The sequence below is a fragment of the Papio anubis genome, chromosome 7 (assembly GCF_008728515.1).
Source record: "Papio anubis isolate 15944 chromosome 7, Panubis1.0, whole genome shotgun sequence".
NCBI lineage: Eukaryota > Metazoa > Chordata > Mammalia > Primates > Cercopithecidae > Papio > Papio anubis.
The window spans coordinates 77,752,610-77,775,976 of record NC_044982.1 but is presented as its reverse complement, the minus strand read 5'-3'; the positions used below and the strand labels follow the sequence as shown (position 1 = coordinate 77,775,976).

The 23,367-nt window shown below is 39.7% G+C and overlaps 1 long non-coding RNA gene across 1 annotated transcript; it reads right to left on the bottom strand.

Annotated features, from left to right (window-relative positions):
* On the bottom strand, positions 1-22,832 carry LOC110743755. The gene is made up of 4 exons (XR_002523284.2): positions 22,691-22,832; positions 20,717-20,859; positions 2,073-2,201; positions 1-39 (listed from the first exon to the last, which is right to left on the bottom strand). It is a non-coding gene; the product is annotated as an uncharacterized LOC110743755 (long non-coding RNA).
* Positions 22,833-23,367: the final 535 nt, after the last annotated feature.

The window sequence follows — 23,367 nt, the reverse complement described above, 5'->3', positions numbered from 1 at the left end:
AGTGCATTCCAGCCTAGGGGACAGAGTGAGACCCAGGTTCTAGGGAAAAAATAAAAATAAATAAAAGAAAAGATTAGTTTAAATTTATCACCAACATTGAATGCTAAGAAAATAGACCAAAACCTTATAGTTTTTGAGAAAATATTTTTGACTCAAAAATTATATACCCAGTTCAATCACATGCATACAGATACACACGCATACACACACACACACACACACCACACACACACACCCCAGAATAAAAGCATTTGCTAATATGATATATATTTACCACATACCCTTTAAAGAAAGGGTTCACAAGAAAAAAAAAAAGGAGTAAGATAATAAAGAGAAGAAAGAAGAGGAGAGACAGGATTCTAAAAGGGTGGGTGGCACCCAGAAAAGCAATGAAGGATATTCCTGTATGACAGTTCTAAAGAGTAACTGATTCATATTACAGTAGAAGGATGGATGGTGTCAGGAGGAAGGCGTGTAAGAAAAGACCTCCAATTGCTCTAGGATTTTTATGGTATTAGGTCTAACATTTAAGTCTCTAATCCATCTTGAATTACATCAGTGACAGATTGGATTAAGAAAATGTGGCACATATACACCATGGAATACTATGCAGCCATAAAAAAGGATGAGTTTGTGTCCTTTGTAGGGACATGGATGCAGCTGGAAACCATCATTCTTAGTAAACTATCGCAAGAACAGAAAACCAAACACCGCATGTTCTCACTCATAGGTGGGAACTGAACAATGAGATCACTTGGACTCAGGAAGGGGAACATCACACACCGGGGCCTATCATGGGGAGGGGGGAGGGGGGGAGGGATTGCATTGGGAGTTATACCTGATGTAAATGACGAGTTGATGGGTGCTGACGAGTTGATGGGTGCAGCACACCAACATGGGACAAGTATACATATGTAACAAACCTGCACGTTATGCACATGTACCCTAGAACTTAAAGTATAATAATAATAAATAAATTTAAAAAAAAAAAAGAAAGAAAAGACCTCCATTTGAGAATCACAGGGAGAATGTGTGAAAAACGCAATAAAGACACGTTACCTCTTTAAAACAATAATGTGCTAATATAGTGAAGCCAAGAAAGACAGAGAGAAAGAAAGAAAAGTTGATGGCTAACCTAAAGAAAATAAAGGAAGAAAGTTGTATAAAAGGCTATGATACAAATGGAAAGAAATTAAATCTCTGGCACGGTTTTAAGTAATTGATAGTGAGAAAAGAGAATGTATTCTGTCATAGCACAATGCATGACTCAGCATAGTCATAAAAATGTAAATTTCCAGACTTAATTCATGAAGAAAGGGTGAAAGATTTGGTTGCTGTTTAATTTCAAAGGACAAATTATAACAGTCTTAATAAAAATAGGTTAGCTAATAAATGGTGGGAACTAAGGGAGGTAAAATAAAAGATAGAGGAAAGAGTGGGGATGATAATATCTCATAATGTGTTAGTTTATTACTATTATCACAAAAATAACCTGTGGAAGTAATTAAATGATAAATAACTCTAAACGACTCAAAATAAATATAATATAATTAGTATCATGAAGGAATCACAAAAAGAAATGCAAACGAAGTATTTAAAAGTCTAGCCTGGGCAACATGGCGAAACCCTATCTCTACAATTTTTTTTAATCAGCCAGGTATGGTGCACTGCACCTGTGGTCCCAGCTAATCAGGAGGTTAAGGTGGGAAGATCAATTGAGCCATGAGGTCGAGGCTGCAGTGAGCTGTGATCGCACCACTGCACTCCAACCTGGATGACAGAGTGAAACCCTGTCTCAAAAAAAAAAAAAAAAGAAAAAAGAAAAGAAAAGAAAAAAAGGTATTTAAAAGAGTTCACAGCCAGGAATCCAAATAGTTGTTGAAGAGAAATGGTTCTGTTATTTTTATCATAAGCTCTTCTAAATTATTTGATTATTATTACGTTTTCATGTATTACATCGATAAATTTTTAAGATAATTTTTGAAGACACAGATTAAATGACAGTTCTTCCATAAAGCAATCTGAACACTCAAGTGGCTTTCTTCTATACTTCCACAGAACCCAGTACATACCTCCAGTGTGGCACTGATTTTATGCTATCCATATGACTATGTGTTCATCTCCTCCACCAGACTCTAAGTGCCACTGGAGTAGGAACTAAATTTTATTCATCACTCTATCTTCATCACCTGGTATAGTATCTGGTACAGAGTAGATAATAATGAAATGTTTAGTTAATGAGCAAATAATCAACCATATTGCACAATTTATATTAAAGTTAATATTTAAATCCATTGTGGGAATTAATAGACATGTATCATATACACTACTGAATTCCTTCTTTACATCATTGCATATTTTAACTTTCTAATAAGAGTATAATGGGATAGAGATAATGTAAAGTTACATGTTTCCAAGCCACCAGCATTTTACCAGACACCCCAAATTTGAACCATTAATGTAATATTCAAAATTCTTCACAACTAGATTTTGAACATTATTCTGAAGTTGGTTACAAGTCCATCTGGTTTGAAATCAACTTATCGTGTTCAAAAATGTTAATGTCCCTCACTAGCTCACAGCATGACACTATCAGATTTAATTTGGTATTATTTCATAGCAATGTTGCAATTAAAATTTGGTCCACATTGATCAGTAAAAGTTAAAGAGCAAAATTAATTAGTGGAAATAGTAAAAGGGCACAATATTAATACGATGACGCATCCAAAATGCTTAGAGTGTAGGGAGGCACTGTTATTTTGAGATTATCCATGTTGATTTGCTGAAGAACAGAAGGAGAAATCTGTGAATAGAACTGAATTTCAACACACAAAATTGTACATCAACATTTTTAAAAATAATTACTAAAGATGATGACCACAAGTGAGTCTCATTATAGACGTGAAACTTCTGACTAACAGACCTAACAATGACTAATGACATTACAAATAAGCTGTGAAGAAAATGTACAGCAGCTGTATTAGAACTATGCTTTCCAGGCTGGTGTGTGGATTTATCCCAAAACCTAATAAAAACCCATGACTCATTTTTTATTAAAGTGTGTAAAAATTTTAGACACATATCATATCAAGTAGATAATTTTTTAAGTTTAAAAGATTCTTCTGATAAATTTTATTTGAATACATAAGAAACAACATAATATTCAAATAATTCAACATATTTGAATAATATATGGAAACTTAAGATCAATCAAAGCAGTTGGTGACAGGGAATATTCTTATCTTTGGAGGGTTTGTCTGACTTTCAGAGTTCCAACATAAACCCAATCCAGAAATAAAATTAGAGAGTCTTACATTTGCTATTTATAAACCTCTATTACTTACATTTCTCTTGCTCTTGAGAAAAAATTTCAGAGTTACACCTAGCAGGTGTTTTGAACTCCATTTTAGACAGATGGAACATGAGAGAGGGCAGAATAGGAAACCAATGTCAAAGTTATTAAGTATTAGAATGAACTATAGGATTTGGGTCTTTTGAAGTTCTATAGTCTTTCTAGTAACTGCTAGTTCCCAGCACTTTTCAGTCACTAAAATATACGTATCCTATCAGTCTCAATTAGGAGTTATTTTGTAAAATACTTAAATCTGTTATGAGCCATGATTATCGCCTACCTGCATTATAAGCATCAAAAGCCCCTTTTATTGTTAAACTGCAGTCCATCAACCATTAGTAGCTGGTAAATAGCTTAGTGAGTCCCAACCAGTAATTTTTTAAATAGAATATACTAGAATAGAAACCATCAGAGTGTATCACATGTAATTAAGCATATTTTGGAAAATTTTTGTTTCAGCTGTATATGTGTGTATGTAGATACATGTATTTGTGACCTAAGTCATGATGTAACCTGTGTTTCTCACTGTGGGTTGTATGTATGTAGATACATGTATTTGAGACCTAGGTCTTGATATAACCTGTGTTTCTTACTGTGGGTTGAGGGAAGAGTATACTGAAAACCACCACTCTAAGACAGATAACAAGATTAAGAACTTAGGTCAAGTTGGAATTCATTTACCAAAGTGGTTAATGGGTTACTCAATAGAACTGAGAAACTCACAGGAAGTTTTCAATGAAGGAAGCCTGGGAAATGAGAAAACTACAGTGCATGGCTGCTGCCTAAAATCTTGAGAAGAAGACTGCAGTGGGGAATGTGGAACAACCACAGGGCAGCATGAGTTGCTGAGCACTGGAACTAAGGAAGCTGAAAGTAGTCACACAGAGAAACAGTGATTTGAGTTAGCAATAATTTCAACTTTGTATATTATAAAACTGTGTCAGCAGGGCGCAATGGCTCACACCTATAATCCCAGCACTTTGGGAGGCTGAGGTGGGCGGATCACGAGGTCAAGAGATCAAGACCATCCTGGCCAACATGGTGAATCCCTGTCTCTACTAAAAATACAAAAATTAGCTGGGCATGGTGGCGCATGCCTGGAGTCCCAGCCACTCGGGAGACTGAGGCAGGAGAATCGCTTGAACCCAGGAGGTGGAGGTTGCAGTGATCTGAGATCACGCCACTGCACTCCAGCCTGGCGACAGAGTGAAACTCCATCTCAAAAATTAAATTAAATTAAATTAAATTAAAAACTATGTACAGGGATCCTCTCTTTACGCTTACCTCTGCATATCTAGATATAAAACAAAGATGTTACATTTATATATAAAGCAAACATATTAGTTCCTGCCCTTGCCTCCTTCATAAGTGTACCAAAGGATAGGAGCTATGAAAGTGCTTTGAGTTTGTCAGAATAAGTCATTGTGATGGGAGTTACCTGCAGCTCATGAGGAGCTAAAGCTCAGGATCACTTGACCTCCCTACTTTATACAGTACAGCCTTAGAGCTATCAGAAAGCCAGTTTTAAAGAAAAGCTTGTATTAATTTATTCTAATAATTTACCATAGTGCTTGGTATGTCTTCAATTTATGCTTTTCACTTTTCTCTCCCCCTTCTCTCCCTTTTTTTCCCCTTTTTACCAACTTAAATTCCATGACCAATCATTGCAATTACCCCTTTTCACATCCCCAATTCCCTTACCTGTCTTGCTCAGAGTCATTTGTCTGAATCACAACCCTGGTTATGTATTATTTTCTGTCTTGCTAGTTGTGGAGGCCCTACAACTAACATGACTTAAGAAAACATATAGCATGTAAACTCGTTTCATTTACATTCATGACTGTGCATTTCATGTATGTCCATAACACTGCCTGGCAATCATATTACATTTGCCTGATCTTTTACTCTCCCATTCTTCTTGATGGTGTTTTCATGCCTAATCTCTCCTACTCATATTTCAAGCACTTCCATTATCATGCTCAGTTTTAGCTGATCTTGCTTCTTAGTCCATTGAGAAAACTGAAGTAATCAGAAGAGAATACCCACAACCTACTGAATCCATGTACTTTGCTGTCCCCGCTGGAATGAAAGATGGCTATCAGTACTCCCATCTAAGTCCAACCCCTTCCAACTTGGGCACTTGATCCCATCTCACTTCCCTACTCAAGGATGTGCCTCCAGCAATTCTCCCCCTTCTCTCCTATGACATCAGATTTTACTTTTACCTCTCTACTGTGTCATTTCCATCAGCAATTAAACATACTTTTCTTCCATTAAAAAACCCTCTCTTGGCTCCACCTCCTCTCTAGCTAATGTTTCTTCTCTTGCTTCCCTTTCAGCAAATCTGCTCAATACACTTTCTATACTCTATCTCAAATTTTTCTTCCCATTCATTTTTAACCATCACCCAAGAGGCTTTCATCTCCACCATTCTAACAAATCTGTTCTCCTCATGGTTACCAATGACCTTCATATTACTAAATCCAGTCAATTTTCTCTTCTCATTTTGGCCTATCAGCAACATTTGATGCAATTGATCACCAACACTCCTTTCTTTAGCTAATCAAAAGGGTGATTATTCAGATTATGATGGATGGATCAGTCCTATAGGAGCTGAGAGTGACCTTAGTGGAGAAGCAGCAAGAAAACAGAGATCACAATCCTACAACCACAAGAATCTAAATTCCATCAACCACCTGAATAACCTTGGAGATGACCCTGAGTTCCAGATGAGAACCAGAGCACAGTCAACACCTTGATTTCAGTTTTGTAAGTCTTTGAGCACAGGGCCCAGGTAGTTTGTGTCTAGACTCTTGACCTGACCCACAGAAAATAGAAAAATCAATAAATTTTTGTTCTTTTAAGCCCTAAATGTGTAGTAATTTGTTAGGCAGCAATAGAAAACTAATATACTCAGTGATCTCCCCTGGCTAACATATTTGAAATTGCAATTGCAAGTACTTTTTATTTATTTATTTTTTTGCACTTCTTATCTCCTTTATTCTTCTCTACTATATTTTTCATGATACTAATTTATTTCATTACGGTTTCTCAATCAATTACAGAAAAGCAAAGATTTTCATCCATTTGTTCACTATCCTATTCAACTACAGTTTATGGCATGTAGTAAAAGGTCAACAAATATCTCTTAAATGAATGAGTGAAACTAGTATTAAGTACATGAATAAAAGACATAATAATATTTTCCCTCAGAACACTCAAGTTAATCATTTATATGTAATTTATAAAACTAGGTATCCAAAATTCTTAGCTATATTTGATATTTGGTTAATAAAACTTTACTTAATATTTAATTTATTTTACATATGTAAAATACTGATATTAAAGTAATAAAAATCCTTTTGCGTTTATAAATTTGAATACTCTAAACAATAATAAATATGTTCAATCTTAATTTTGAGCTTACCATTTGCCTGGTACCCTTCAAAGTATACAAATTTAACTCATTTTATCCTCAGAAAACATTATGAGAGAATTAGCATTATTAACCCCATCTTATATCGAATAAAAATAGAGTACAGATGTTTAATAATTTACTCAAGTTCATATAGACAAAAAGTGATAGATTCAAACCCAGGTTTTAGGTTTCAACTTCATTACATTTTCAATATCTGAATATGCATAAGACTTACATTTGTGTGTAACTAAATATTGTAAACAGGCTAAAAAGATCAACAAAAACTATAAAAGATATTTGAGCCAGAAGACAAAGGGTTAATATTTTATCTAGAAAAGCCCCTAAAATGAATAACAATAGCACAAAAATTCAAATAAACAATGGACAAAAGACAATAGAAAGATCATAAAAGATGAAATTCAAAATGTAATAAATACTTGTAGAAATTTCTTTCAATCTTGCTGGTACATAAAGAAAAGTACATCAAAGCTAGTTATAGATATATTTTTCCTTTTAAACTGGCAAAAAAAATTTTTTTAATTTGGTCAGGGTTCATTAAGACAGATTTTGTTTGTTTGTTTGTTTGTTTGTTTGTTTTTTGTTTTTGAAACAGAGTCTTGCTCTGTCGCCCAGGCTAGAGTGTAGTGGCGCAATCTCGGCTCACTGCAACCTCCGCCTCCCAGCTTCAAGCGATTCTCCTGCCTAAGCCTACCGAGTAGCTGGGACTACAGGCGCGTTCCACCACTCCCGGCTAATTTTTTCTATTTTTAGTAGAGACAGGGTTTCACTGTGTTAGCCAGGATGGTCTCGATCTCCTGACCTCGTGATCCACCCACCTTGGCCTCTCAAAGTGCTGGGATTACAGGCGTGAGCCACCGTGCCCAGCCAAAACAGTCACTTTTATAGATCACTGCAAATATACACTAATACAATCTTTGTTCCTGTTGTTGTTGTTGTTGTTTTTGACGGAGTCTCGTTCTTTTGCCCAGGCTGGAGTGCAGTGGCACTATGTCATTGCACCCTCTGCCTCCTGGGTTCAAGAGATCCTCCTGCCTCAGCCTCCTGAGTAGCTGGGATTACAGGCATGGACCCCCACACTCGGCTAATTTTTGTATTTTTAGTAGGGTTGGGGTTTTGCCGCATTGGCCAGGCTGGTCTTGAACTCCTGACCCCAGATGATCCACCTGCCTCGGCCTCCCAAAGTGCTGGGATTACAGGCACGAGCCACCGCGCCTGGCCACAGTAATGCAATTTTAAAGAAATACAATTCACCAATATACAGTAACTGCTAATTACAAATTCATACTGTGTGATCCTTCCCCACCAAAAAACAAAAACAAAAAAAAACAAAAAAAAAACCCTTCCCTTAAAAAATCTATTATAAAGAAATAATCAAAGTTGGAGAAAAAGTTTATGTGCAAAGATATATATCTCAAGTCATTTTAATAATGAAAAATTAGAAACTACCTAAATGTGAAGCAGTGGTTAATGGACAGTGGTTAAATTGTTGTCGTTATCCATAAGTTAATATAGATATTTGTAACTACAGGTTTTAAAAATAGTTATGTGGAAATGCTCACAGTATAACAATAATGAACAAAAGGTTGAACACAAAATATACCCACAGGATGATCCAAATTATTTAGAATATAAGCTTTACTTTAATAGATGATTTATATTTATTATCTTCTTGATAATATACTAGAAAATTTTTACAGAAAGTCTGTGATATGCAAAATCAGAAGTAAACAAAAACTGAAGATATTTCAAGAAATGTGTTAATAAATATAAACATTTCTAACTCATATAAGGATAGGTGTGTCATATTCTTAACCCTGTGCTGATCTACATGGCTCAGTGAGAAGGTGCCATGTCTGCCCAGCAGAAGACATCTGCATCATAAAAACTAAACTGGAAAGTTCCACACAGAAAAATTATTCACAGGAAGGATGAAGCTTCTCACCCAGCAACCCAAAATCAGTTTTATATCATAGGTTTTTTTTTTTTTCAGAATTTGAACTATTTTATTTCTTTAAATACAAACATATTACTTAGAAGCTGTGTGTCTGTAATTGCCACCACCACTTGTTTATTATTTGATTAATATTTTGGCTTCTTCCAAATCAGCTGCATTTTACCTAGGACAAACACCCATTTCAAATAGACCTGGTAGTGAAAAGAAAACCAGTTGATTAAACCTCCCTAGTTATGATTGGTACTTCCACCACATAAGAAAGCGAAAACTTATTCTATTTGGTCAGTGGTATCTATCAGAGTTTATCTGCGGAAGAAGCAAAAGACATAGTAAGAGAACAGAATAAAAACAAAGAGAAAAGTAGAGAGAATAACCAGAGACCATCATCAATGGCAGTAATAGCAAGGACTTTAGTGGCAGCTATTACAGGGGGTGACAAAGTGATATTCCAACCACAAGGTAATTCAACAGGAGAGATTGGTATAGAATCAAAAGACAAAACGTCTCTTCAGTTGAAAGTTTCAAACACTCATTTGCATCAAACACTTTTATATGTCTACACTATATTCACAATAAATTTTTGAATTCATCAGTAAATAACACATCCAATATTTATAGCATGCATGGTCCCTGTATAAACTCTAGTTAGGCCTCTTTAACTTTACTAAAAATGTTCTTAAAAACATGGAATCCCTACAGTACTTGGGGTAGGAAATAGATACGGGAATATTACATTCCCTTAAAATGTATTTTACTTATTTACTTGTTTAATGTCTATTTTCCTTAACTGGGAAGTTAGCTTAGTAAAAGCAGAAGAGGTTTTTGCCTCCATTATCCAATGCTATATTCTCAGCACCAATAATAATGTCTAGCATACAGTATATGTCCAATATGTATTTGGTGAATAAATGAGAAAGTTTACAAGTAATTCATATGATTCATATATCTTGTTTACATCAAAGACAAAATGTTTCATATTTCTTAAGACTAACTACAACATGTTCAAAAATTTGGTCTATCAGCTGAAGTGTATCTCAATTTGATAATTAAGGAAATAGTTTACATTTTCATGTAAGCCCTTCCAAATACTCTAGCACAGATATGTGAAAATCAGACATTCTCCTTCATGGCCCATCTGCAAACTTGGAGAAAGTGAGAAGCTGGGGCATAAGTGGACGTAAATGGGCCTGAGTTCTATTTTTCCATGCTATAAAAGCCATAAACAGTGTGATTAATGATGCTCCCACATCTCACTTGAAGCCAAGGTACAGTGGATTCGCGTAAATGCTGAAGGCTAGCTAGCTCTGGTGGCTGAACACCAGTTGAGGGCAGCAGAGAGCTACTTGAGAGAAAATAGATCCAGGAAGGCTTAACAGCTCTCAGCTGAGAGTAAAGTGCTTGGTAGGTCCACAGTGTGCTGCCGAAAATGCAGCCGCTTGGAAAACTAGTCCACAGAGTGGCCAGCAAGAATGGAGTAACCAAACGTATTAATGCATAAAGCCAAAAATCCAGGGAGATGGGTAGTAAGCCACACCAGGAACTCAGAATAATCTGGACTCCCATTTCACACAGTTCTCAGGAGCCATTGATTCAGACAATCATCTTACTCCAGAGCTGCTGAATCAAAAAATGTCTTAGATTCCCTCCAACTCTAAAATCTTAGTTTCCAAGATAATTAACAAAGATGTTTAGAATACGACCTGTTTTTCAAAGATTATCCTTCCTGTAGAAAGAATATAAAATTGTTAGTGTTAAGAGGGGAAAATCATAAATGAACAAGGAGTAGCAAACACAGACTGGAGGTCCCAAAATTCTTTAAAAGTTGAGATTTCTCAAATACATGCGGTGGAATCCTGGTGAAGTTTAATGAACAGCCTCAGCCAGTCCCCTTGTTTCCCAGTGTGAAGACTCCAACCCTAAAAATGACCAAATGCAAGTTGCAGCCTGTCCAAAGCCGGGATTCACACTCCTTTTCTGTGTCTTCCTAGTAGTGTGATCTTAAGCAAGTAATTTAGTCTCTGTGGGTCAGCCTCCTCACTTCTAAAATGGAATAATACCTGTGTTTATGAGGTCTGTGAAAAATCTACAGAAGAAAACATGCCTTGTGAACTTTATACGGCACAATGAATTTTAAATACAAGTCCAAGTAGTAGGAAGAGTAAGAAGTTTTCTAGGGAACAACAAAAAGACATCTAAGAAAGAAACCTTTGATATATTTAGAATTTTCCCTGTAATGAACCTGTTTTTCTCTATCAACCCAGGTCAATGTAGATATGATTCTCTATATACATACATATATACATATATGTGTGTATATATATACACACAAACACACACACATGCATGTATCTGTGTGTGCGTGGATATGTGTGTCTTCAGCTTCCCTGAGGTCTATATTAAATGCTGAGCGTATTTGCAACACGGAGTGATATTTGCCTTCTGTGAACACTCTTACTGCTAAAAGGGTGTAATGATGTTCCTAGTCAGACTGAATTTAGAGACATTTTATTGCATCCTCCTGAAGAAATTTATTCACAGGGACACAGAAGCAGAGAAAAATGTGGGCTATTTGCAGCCAGAATAATTTGGCTCTGGTTCCTAAAAACAATAATAATAATAATAATTAATCATCACCATGAGGATATGGGAACATGTTAGAAAACTTGAATACAGCTGCCTCAGCTTTGTGTTTAGTTTGGTCCTATCTCACATTATGATTTTTCTGGATGGATAGCAAGGGAGAGCTGAGTGCATGCCAATGAGTTAGTAAATGGTGACTAGAGTGTCTGAGATTTTTGTTATTTTTAAAAGCAGAAAAAGGGGAAGATCAACAAGACAGGAAGATAGAGAAGATGGAGGGCTGGCTCATCAATTCTCATTTCTGATGAGATGCCTAACTAGAGAACTCAGGAGTGATACGGAAGAGTTGCAAATAACAATGAAGACACCAGAAGCGAGTCTTCTTAAATGAAGGTTGATGATTTATTGACTTAAAAATCTTTTGAATTATCGGAGATAGCAGATTCAACTTTCTGATTTACTGCATAAGAAAACTAAGGTTTAGGAGAAGTGTTGTGACTAGCTCAAATTCCCCCAAGTGTTAACAACTTGTATATTTATCTTACTATTCAAAAACTAGCTAGATAGCATGCCAGTGACCTAATTTTATAGTAAAATCTAGGAAATATTGGTGAAAAATAAAATAGAATAAACAAAATTCATTTCCCTTAAAGTTACAAAACATGACTCCATATTCCAGTAGTCATAAGCTGCTTTGCTATTAGGAAATTAAACACACCGTTCAGCAAGTGCATGCACAAACTACACCGACACACATGGCCAGCTTACAGTCACAGGCAATGAGAAGAGTTCTACTCTCTGTCTCTCTCTAACATGTTAAATGCCAAGCAAATGCTAAAATTGTTATTCTGAAAAGTTTGGGTTTCTGCAGTCTGCCATTACTAAGATTTTCCTGTGCCCAGATAGTTCATTTAATCTTTGCTGTAAAAAGAAGAAACAGAATCCGTATAGACATAGGAATTCCATTTCTTTGAATTCTGAAATATTTTCAGCCAAGGTAATATAGACAGAGCATATATGTGATTACTTAAAACATGGTGTTATTTTTAGTATGTTCCCTGATGTTCACTAGATGATTATCTCAAATCAAAGTGGTTAGTTCAGATAAAAGAAAATATCAAAATTTTTCTTTCAATTTTGTTAAGTATTCATATAGAAACACATTTGGTGATAATTTGGAAAATTAGGTAAACAAATTTCAAGCCCCCTCAAAATAAAATTACTTTTTAGAACTAGTTCTTTGACATGGAATTTAAAGCTTTGGAAGAATACTCGTAACCAACTTTAATTGCCCTATGTGCAGATTTGAAGTAAAAACCTTTGTCTTTCTATGTCGTATTACAATAATCAAAGCTTAGAATTTTATTATCAAAAGACTGTTGTTTGCCAGACAGACAATCAAGATTTATTAGAAAAACTTCCATGGCTCTCTCCTCCAAAAACCCACTGCTCAGTAAACTATTCCACACCTTCACTGCTACTATTGAGCATTTTGGTCACTAGATGTCGCTGCTGCCGTTTGAATGAGATTTTCTTCTTGCTTCCCTCCCTCCCCCCCCCCCCCGCCCCCCGATGTTTTCTAAACATTCTTATGGTTTTTAAAGTTATATTTTAGTGGTGGTGTTGTTGGGAATTTGATGAATGAATTATATTTTCTATATTAATGATCACAGGTCACTTATTTTTCAGATTAAGAAAAAACTGGAAAGACGAAGTAACTTGCGTAAGGATCCATAGGAAAAGAGTGCTAGAGCCAGAGTCGGGAAAACAGCTCTCACGTCTACACTTCACCAGCTTTTAAGAAGTAAACGTGTTCCAGCTGTGAACAATGATGATACTCATCTTTTTAAATCAAAACCCACTGGGTAATATTACCCTTTAAGTCAGTTTCACTTTGCATTGCCCGTGATGGTCTTCTCCTTGGACACTAGGTACATATGAATCATGAGGGCAGATGACTTTCCCAGGCTAAATTTAGCTGGAAAAGTAAGAAGCCTAATAGATGATCATTATCTAAGTTAAGGTGATTCCGTGCTCCAGAGAATCTCCCCACAGGAGAAAACTGTCAACAAGCTCACGAGAGTCTCCCCCATAAAGTTATTAAAACTAAGCAAACATACACAGCACCCACACACAATCCAATACAGAGGGGATCTCCAATCCAGCTTCCCTGTCAATACAAAAGAAAGCCAGTGGAGTTTTCTTCAGAAGCCTGGGGCTAGGAAGGGTGCAGAAGGACTGTGAGGGCAATCCCCAACTGCTTTCACCGACTAAGGTGAGGAGAAAGGAAAGTCATGACTGGGGAAAAAAAAGAAGACAAGTTAACTGAGAGAGGCAACCAGTCTACGCCGAAGCTTCCGTCGTCCTGCTCTCTAGAGAAAACCAAAAATTCACCACCCTGCTTGATGGATTGGCAGGCAAGAGAAAGGAGGGAAACTTCACACACTCGCTTAGAGTTCTTGGACCCCTTTTCCAGTCCCCATCTCAAGAAAAGAAGAAGGGGGCAGGGAGGAATGGACGTGCCCTGAAAAGAAAAGGAAAAAGAGCCAACATTGCAGCTAGCCTTGGGAAAATCTCCACAGATGAGCATTTTTGTTGCGTTAAGTGACCGGCATTAGCAGCCTAAACACGTAGGGGAAGGCTAACATCGCCGTTAATATAATGCGGGAGAGGAATGATAGACCTGGGAGTTGAGAGTGGAAGCGCTAGTTTTGCATAAAACAAAACAAAACATTTCTGAGGACTTCAGCTCCTAGGGGTTGGGTGGAGTGAATTTAGGGAGCGCCTCAATCCATAGAGGAAGCATGCACCGGGGCATCAGTTTCAGAGGCTTACTTTAAAAACATATATTTCAGCTGCCTTAAAAAATAATTTCACAGTCTGAAAAACAGCTTCTTAGACCATGGTTCTGAGGTCGTCTCTGGGAGGGAGAAGAATCATCTCCGAGACGTCTTTCAAACTCCAGCATTGGGACTGAGAATTGACAATTAAGGAGGTTCTGGAAGTTAGAATGAAAACGGTCACCTCCACCACCTTCATGAGGTTTCATTTCTCTCACATATAAGGAGGTAGATGAGATACAGTTAGACGCACATAAAGATAATGAGAGAGATAGGGAAAGGGAGAAGGAGAGAGAGGAAAGAGAAAAGGGAGGAAAAAGCAGGGAAGGAGGGAAGGAAGGAAGGAAGGAAGGAAGGAAGGAAGGAAGGGAGGGAGGGAGGGAGGGAGGAAGGAAGGAGGGAGGGAGGGAGGGGACAGGAAGGAAAATTACAAGAAATGAAACCCAATTGAAGTCTTATTATTAATAACTATTTTTTTTTTCAAAACTAAATCAACTCTACCTTCCTCGCCTTTCTAGGAAATCCTCAACTTGAACAATATTCTAAGTGCCCTAAAGCAATAAAAACAAAACTTTGGACGAGTGGGGCGGGGAGACTTTCCTGGAGGGCGGGCGGCGCGGGGGATCGAGGCAGAGTCTGCAGCGCTGGTGTTAAGGAGAATTCGAGCGCTCGAATGCTGTTGTTACATTTCTTCCCAGAGCCCCATGCTCCCTCATTTAACATCTCCCTTCCCCAATAATCACTTCAGAGAATGAGCTCGAGATTGAAGAGTGAGGTTGGCTTTTCTATGTGAGGAGCCGATAGGATCCACCAAGACTAAAATCCAAAAAGGCTCCTGGCGCTTCCGAGTACAACCCCAAATTCTCCCGCACACTGCCCAAGTTTCTTGAAACTCGGAGGCTCAGCTCAGTGTAAAAACATGGGGGTTCTCCTGGGTCAGTCTCCCTGACCACAGGGGGACCCCTGCAAACACGGCCTCCTCTTTAATACCTTTGTAACTCAGTTCTTCAAGCAACCCACCTACGAGAAGAAAAGGATCCACTGGGCTCAATAACTGAGTAGATGATTAAATAAAGCCAGGATCTTAGATCTTCGCATTTGGGGTGGGGAGTGGGGGCGCTGGGGAAAGGTCGGGAATAGCCCCGCGGGTACCCGGGGATCCCAGTTGTTTTTTCTAAGAAAGCCCGGGGGAGGGGGGGGAAATGCATTGGAATGTGGCGATGCCTCCATCAGCCGTCACTTTATGAGCCCCCAAGTCAGGCTGCCCTAGACCATTGTGGATGAAAGTGGATTGTCTCTCCAGAACCAAATATTCCCTGACCTGCTTCCCCAACGCGCTCTCACGCTTTCCTGGGAGAGCACAGCGGTGCCGGAGACGCGGCGCTTCTGTCAATTGTGCAGAGCAATTACTAAGAAAATATTGTGACGATGTTGTGGGGCGGAAGGGGACGTGAGGAGGTAAGGGAGGGGGAGTTAGTTTGGAAAGCAATTTGCAAAGGAATATTAACTTTGATTCCCGAGGTCACCGCGGGAAAAGAGGTTCTGGGCTGCAGAGCTCTTCCTCTAGGTGGCGGACTTCGGTACCAAACAACCGCTAGATAAGCGCTGACTTCAAACACAAGATTAAGCTTCTTGGTGGTTAAAAATAATAACAGTAATAATACAGAGGTATGGAGCTGTTTTTTCCCCCTTTTGGATATTTATTTATTGCAGGGAAAAGTCATTGATTTTCCTAAGCAAACTGTGTTTCTCCTTCACTTGGTGGAAAATAAAAACTGTTTGAATAAATAAGTTATTTCTGAACATTTTGTTGTCAAAGTGTTAAATGTTCCCGTCATTTTTATTCAAACACTAACATGATTACAGCCAATTATATATTCACCAGTGTTCTTTATTTTAGAGTAATTGTACTTGTCACTAATAAAACAGAGGCATAATGGATCGCTACTGTTCTAGATTTTCAAGCAATTTTGTGTAATTTGATTGAATTATACATCTTATCTGCTACTTTTTTATTTTTATATTTGGGGATCCTATTTTCTTGAAAATTGCAGCTCTATGCTTGTTTTGTTGTTTCTCCAGTAACGTACACTTCGGTAACACTGATAAATAGAAAGAGTCCCTTTGAAATGTCAAAAATCAGCTGTTTTTTTTCCACACCTCCTCCCCGCACTTCAGCACGGGGAAGACCTGAACTCTGCGCAGCAAGGGAGTCTGAGCGAGTGGGTGCACTTCCTAGAATAGTTCAACGTCAAGATAAATTCCCCATTGGCCCCAAAGGCAGTCACCTCCCTGCCTGGAGTCTTTGGGGGCTTTGTCTCTTTCCTGTAATGATACTGTTGGGTGTCTGGGGCTTCAAACATGCTAAGACAAGTAGACCATGGGTTCAGCTCATGTGCAATATGTATCAAGGGAAAGAATATATACAGCGGAGCTAAAAGATAAACTGCATTTATTACTCCAATTACACAAAACCCAAAGGTCCTACCTACCAACCCACCCCCTACCCCGACAATTAAAACAATTATCTATTGGCCTATGCTCTTTTGGTTCCAAATATACGGAAAGGACTGGGATCAATACTTTCTCCCCTCCCCCCTTTTTAAACCATTTCAATAATTGTTTTAAAAAGATGGGGGAAAAGATGCACACATCTTCCCATTGTTCACATATCGGAATAATCAAGAAATAAATGTGACAGCAAGCAGACAGACGATATGATATGATTTAAGGGACCATCTCCAAAACTGAAGGAGCAGAGAATGTGTAATTCTTTTCCCAATAAATCCTTCCAGTTCCTAGCACAAGACTCAAACGTCCCGCTAGGAGCTGCAGCTTCGAGATGGAGCCAAAGGCTCTGACAAGTGGCTTGTGTATGACCCAATATTTATCAATAACAACAACGAAATCAAGTGAAACCAAGGCTGGGGATTTTGAAATGCTTCTGAAGCCCTGGCGTGGATATGCACGTGAGCGAAGAAAAAGTCGCTGGAGATGAGTTGGCTCCACTCGTCCGCCCTGGGGAGCAATCCTGGGGCAAAATCCAGTGCTAATTGATCCCAACCAGCCACATTATCAGCTGTAAATGTTCAAGGGGACAAAGAATGAGCATTGTGTACTAAAGATACTCCAAGTATTTTTTTTTTTCCAGGTACATAGGGACGTGTAATCAGTAGCGTGTGTATGCTCAGAAATAGGAAAAGAGAATTATTTTTAATTAATTAGGAAAATAATCTTTCACCTGTAATTTCAGACTTCTCTAGCGTCGCCCACTCTCCGACTGTTTTGTGATTGGGACTCCCTCTAGGAAAAGCTGCGGGCCCTGTTTTGTGTTTCGAGCGGGAGAGCAGACACTCAGCTCAAATAGAGGCCGTTCTCTCGTCTTTCGGGGTGTGTATTCTATGGCCAAAAGGTAAGATGGCCAAGGCAGCGATCTGAGCGTGATGTCTGGCCCCGCGGTGGGGCCGAGGAGGCCCAAGTTGGGACCGCTCCGGAGCTGCCCCGGTGCTCCCCAGCTGGGGGAGGGCGCGCGGCAGCCGCCTGCCAGCCGCACAGGCTGCTCTCCAAAGGAGTCGGGCTTTTTCAGCGTTTCCATTTCCTTGTAGCCTCATCTCCCTTATCTAACAAGTTCACGCTCCAGGAGAAAAGAAGAGGGTGAGAAAAAAAAAGAAAAAGAAAAAGAAAAAGAAAACCTCTTCACCGCGGTGATTCATAGTTCATAGGCTCCGGAGCCAAACTTGCCGACCCAGCTTTTTTCTCGAACGTTACTTTTCTCTCCTGCATGCCTTAGAACAAACCCAGAAGGAAGATACTAAAATTGCTGAACAAGAATCTAGGACTGTTTTAAAAATAAAAATGACCCCCCACAGACACCTTTGATGTTGTTGATTCTGACACAGAGGAGTCGAGTTTTGTTTACACATGATAACGGTAACTTGCTCCTGATGCCGCTCTACGCGTAGCTTAGTCTGTCCTCTCCTCTCCTCCCCGCAGGCGACTCCTTCCAAAGAGCGGGAGAGAAATACGGGTATTACTGTTCTCCCCCACTGGGTTCAATACCCCTTACATGTAACTGAATATTCGAATTAACGTCACCTGCATGCACCCCAGTCTTTTAACGCTGAGATGTGCTTTATAGCAATACAGGGTCGATACCTTTAAGTGTTTTCTGTATCCTCGCGTTTACCGTGGCAGATGACCTCTTAGCTCAAAATTGATTTGGTATATATCCGGCCTAATGTGCCAAAAAACGAGATACCTAGGTTGAAAAGGCAACTTTAAGGGGGGACATCTAGAGAGACGACGCCTAGAATCAAGGCCTCTGGCTCGATTGCGTTCGGCAAGCGTCTGCAACAAAGGAGCGCAGGGCAAGCTCGCGGGTATACGCAGGGAGCAGCGGCGGGCAGACCTCGGAGCCCCAGCTCCGCGAAGCTCCTCGAAGGGAACCCTCGAAGTTACAGCCTCAAGAGGAAAGGCAGGGGAGGGAGAAGAGCTGGACCTTTTGAGAAACGCTGCTCCAACAGATTTTCCATGGCCTGGTGTTGGAGAAAGGGCGCGGGGGAGGAGCGAGGGTTGGGGTAGGAAGACCTACTGGAACCGACACCGGAGATTGAGGGCCAGGTGGGTGTAAGATGCGCACAAAGTAAAAACTTGCCCATTGGTTTGTCCACGCAGGCTTTTTGAAAGAAAGCAGATAGATCTTTTTAGTACATATTACTTTCCCCATGCGAAGGGACACTTTGGGGTGAAGGGTTCTCTGCGTGCTTTCTGGCTTGCTTACTCCACTCATGAAGTTTTCTCTCCTCTCATTCTTTCAGACCTTCAGTGGGTGCAAGCATTTCCTGTAAGATACTTATTAATCTCATAAACGGACCTGGCAATGTTCAGTGTTTTCAGTGTACATGTAACTATTGAGCGGTGACTAGTTCAAAGGTGATCGGCTAAAAATTGCGAGGGAGTCACACCTTTCCATCTTTTCTCACACAACTGGAATCTGGGGGACCATTTGGAGGTGTGCTTCAAAAGAGAAGTCTTGGTTCACCACCCCACCCCACCCCCACCACCACACACACACACACCTTCTCAAAAAGGTCCTGCAACACTTCCGGAAGAAGATTGAGGCTTCTACTAGAAATCACATTGAAGCTCCAACTAATTAAGAACAGTGATGGGTTAGGAGCTCCAACTCTGAGCCCAGCATTTTTAGCCCTGTAAGTTTTTCTTTCCGCTTGATATATATTTATAAAGTTATTTTCTTTTTTCCTCTTTTGGTACCCCACTGATGGAAAATCCAAGTTAGTATTGTTTTGTGGAATGGCTTTTGCCAAGTCTCACTTTCTCCCTTATGGGATAGAGCTGGGGGTTAAAACTAAGAACCTGAGCTCTAGCCTCCTTCATTCTAGTTCACCAACACCCCTTCAACTCTTCGTTTTGTTTTGTTGTGCTCTGTTGTGGTTGTTTGTGGAGCTTCCCTTATCTCCTTTGAAAGACTGACTACACCATTTCCTTGGGCAAGTAGAGGAAAAATAGGAATTGGCCTCTCAGGGGCACTTCCCCAGGCTGTGAGGGACCATTTCTCACAACTGAATCAGGTCTAAAAACAGAGCAGGTCTGCCCTCACACTATCAGGGACTCAGGTCCTTCAGCAAATCACTCACCCTCTGGAGGGCAATGGCAAATAACGCGAAACAAGTAAAAGGGTGGTGGGTATTATGTTTAAAATGTTTACAAGACATGTAGAGAGTATTCGACTGAGAAGTTTTTCCAGAGACTAAAGTCCCTTGGCTCTCTGTTGATATTTTATCATGGATCTTTCCACACCTGGCTCTCCCCCTTGGGTAATGTCGGGACAAAGCTTCTCCCATGCACATTTTGCTGAAGATCACGGGACTTTTCTTTTGGCTGCGTATGTACTTGGCTTCAGAAAGCCTGGAACACCTGGCAGCATCACAGAGACTTGCCTGGAGAGTCCCAGAGGTCTCTGTCAAGGCCTTATCCTCATCCTTGTCCTCTTCCTCTTCCTGCTCCTCTTCTTCGCCTTGGACTTTCTCGCTTTTGAAGTGGCTCCCTAGCTTATACAAGCTAAACATTTCCACTCTCATAGACGAGGCTCTCCCATAGATTTTTTTACTCGAGGTTCTCAAGCAAAATTGCCGGTGCCACAATGTTATGATGGAAGGATGCTGAAATGACAGGCCTAGTAGACGCTTGTCTTAATCATCGGCTTCTTAATTTAGTTTTAGTGGTGTGTGTGTGTGTCTGTGTGTGTGTGTGTGTACACACACGCACGAATGTGCGCGCCCCCGGGGACGTTGAGGGTGCGCGTGCGCGCGCTGAGAGCAGCCGCTGACAACCTGCAGCTCCCTAATGAGTGACGAGGCAGGGCTGCTGCAGAAAAGTAACACTTCCCTGGTGTGAAGACCTCTTACTGAGAAGTTTAGTTCACTACTGTTCTTGCAAACCTAATCGTATAACCTGTAACCAAAACCCACAGAACAAGGATACAACACGCTAAAGAGTAACTTCTAATCACTAAATGTTAGCACCATTACCTGCTGTTAGGAAGATATTATAGACGAGTTGGCTCCAGCCGGGGCAGACCTCACCTGCCACAGGATCTCTGGAAATACCTGGATGCCTCCATATGGGATCTCCTCACTCCCAAACGTCACAAGGTCAGAAATTCTCTGTGCATCTGCAGGAAGAGAACTTTAGCTAGAGCTTGGCGCTGGGTGCCACTCCAAGGACACCCTGTCCAGGGAATGGAGAGCAGAGTGGATTTTAGGTAAATGGGGCCCACCTTCATTTAACCAGCAGCTAGCAAGAAGAAGAGGAGAATCACTGAACAAAAATGGGAGAGATGCCCTAAAGAAGACTTAAATAACATTGCCAAATGGAAAAATGAAATGTTCTGCTCCCTACTTAGATGAAGTATGCTGTGGAGCCTTGGTTATTAATTAAAACTCCAGAAGGAATAATCTAATTCATTTCCTAAGCAATTCTTCCATTGGAACTGCTCACTCTTTAAAGGGCCTGACCTCTTTGGGGGAGCTGGGGACTGCAGACAGAGCAAGAGAGAAGTTTACTGTGATATATACCAGAAAATTACATTTACTTTGACTTCTGCTTTTACTCATTAATAGTACACATTTGTAGATGTCTGTGTAAGAGATCAAGGTTACATCCGTCATGAGAAAAAAATTAGAATGATAGAGAATTTGTTTCAGGTCTGAGACAACTGGATTCCCTCTGTCTTCTGAAGGTAATCACAGTGACTGAGTGGAGCTGAAGACTGGGCTTCAAGTGCTTAGGGAAGAGGCCCGAGGTGGACAGAGGCAGGCCTTCAAATCCAATTTGCACCCAAATTGGCCGGTAAGATATACAAAGCGCCATCCAGAGACTTTCAACTTGCACAATACTCTGTCCAGGGCCCCCCTCCCCCTCCATTTCAGCTAGTAGCAGTTCTTTTAAAAAGCTATTGCTGAGACAAACACGGGGCGCTGAGTAAACAGTGCATGTTTTGTTGAACAAGCTATATATATATATATATATCTCACCGTCTCGACATAGAGTGCAATTGAAATTATTAAAAGGAATTAAAACTCACTTCTTGCCAGATTACAAAAAACTTTTGTCATTAGGAAGAATAGATTTTTAAATATTACATTAAACTATATACTATTTATGTCTATAATATCCTATTTTGAGAGACTTGCATTCATGCAATCCTTAAACTATATAACATAGTCTTAATTTGAATGAAAAACATTTTCCCAGTCAATATGAGCTCCTAGCATATAAAATCAGATTATTACAGTGCTCATTAGCGAACTCCAGTTTTTGCTATTTGAAAGTAAACAGAAGAAAAACTTATTTCCACCTGCTAAAATTTTATACAAGATTACAAAACAATGCACGCTCAGCTTTGACCTAAGAAACACCTTAAAACATTAAAAATTCATCAGTCAAAGCTGGTGTATTGAAGGAAAGCTCCTCCAGTTTGCTGCTGAGCTTGGATTTGAATAAAATGTCCAATGTTAACAAACAATACCCACGTTTGGCACTTTGTGTATTAAATTGATCAAACAGATTTTAGGAGGCACAATGCACAATTTGTACAGACCTGATTGAGTTAATATAATATCAGCAAATTTTACATCGAAATGATTCTGTTTCTTTTCTTTGTGTTTAAAACCAGCACAGATTACAAATTTTAATGATCTGAAAATGTTTGGTATACAAAATCATGCTTATTTCAGTATTAGCAAAAACACAAGAAATTTTTCAACACAAACACCCAGCTGTGTCTATTTTAAAAGCAGTTCAATGACAGCTTGCACTTATGAGCATGCAATCAGCTAATTTCGTTTTTTTTTTCTTCTGTGTTAATCAACACTTTCCTTCCTGCATATCAGAGTACAAATAGTATAGTTACTCCACATCAGTAAATGTTTACGTAACCTGTCCTTTCCCAAGAATCCGGTTACACCGAATCATTTCACGCTAGACCGACTACGAAAACGTACCGGGCCGTCCACCTCAGAGGGAGCCCTGTGTGCCATTATAAGTGGTGGTGAGAAGGGGGGCTGTAGGGGGAGAAATTGGGAGGAGTAGGTGGAGGAATGGAGAGACAGAGGAATGGAGGGTGGGGGGAAGAGGTGGGGGGAGCTAAGGGAGAAGGAGGGAGGAGGGAGGAAGGAGAGTTGAGGAAAAGTAGGAAGAACGGGCCTGAGGAGGGGAGAAGAGTGGGAGGAGGAAAAGTGAGTAGGAAGGGGAAGGCCCACAGATCTCTCCAGCCGGTAGGCAAAGCCCATTAGCTCACCCGGCCCTGCGAGAAATCCAGAGCTTGGAAATCAATGTTTGGGGCCATGTCACTATCAACACCGATTGCTGGAACCCTTGAATTTTTCCACATGTAAATAGTTTGTTTTCAAATGAGAAGATATGTAGACATAGGAAAAGATACATACATACAGTGGAAGGACATTTGAGGTTAGTCCAATATTCAAAGCTCCTTTGTGGCATTCCTGAAAGATGCATATTTAAAATTCACTAGCTATTTGTAATTATCTATTATTCTCTCTAGTTTCCTCCCCCCACCCCCCGCCCCAACCTTTTCTCTCTCTCTCTCTCTCTTTCTTAAGACTGGGGGTGGGGAAGATGGAATAACCCTCTATTATCCTGAGTATTCATCAGTCGCATT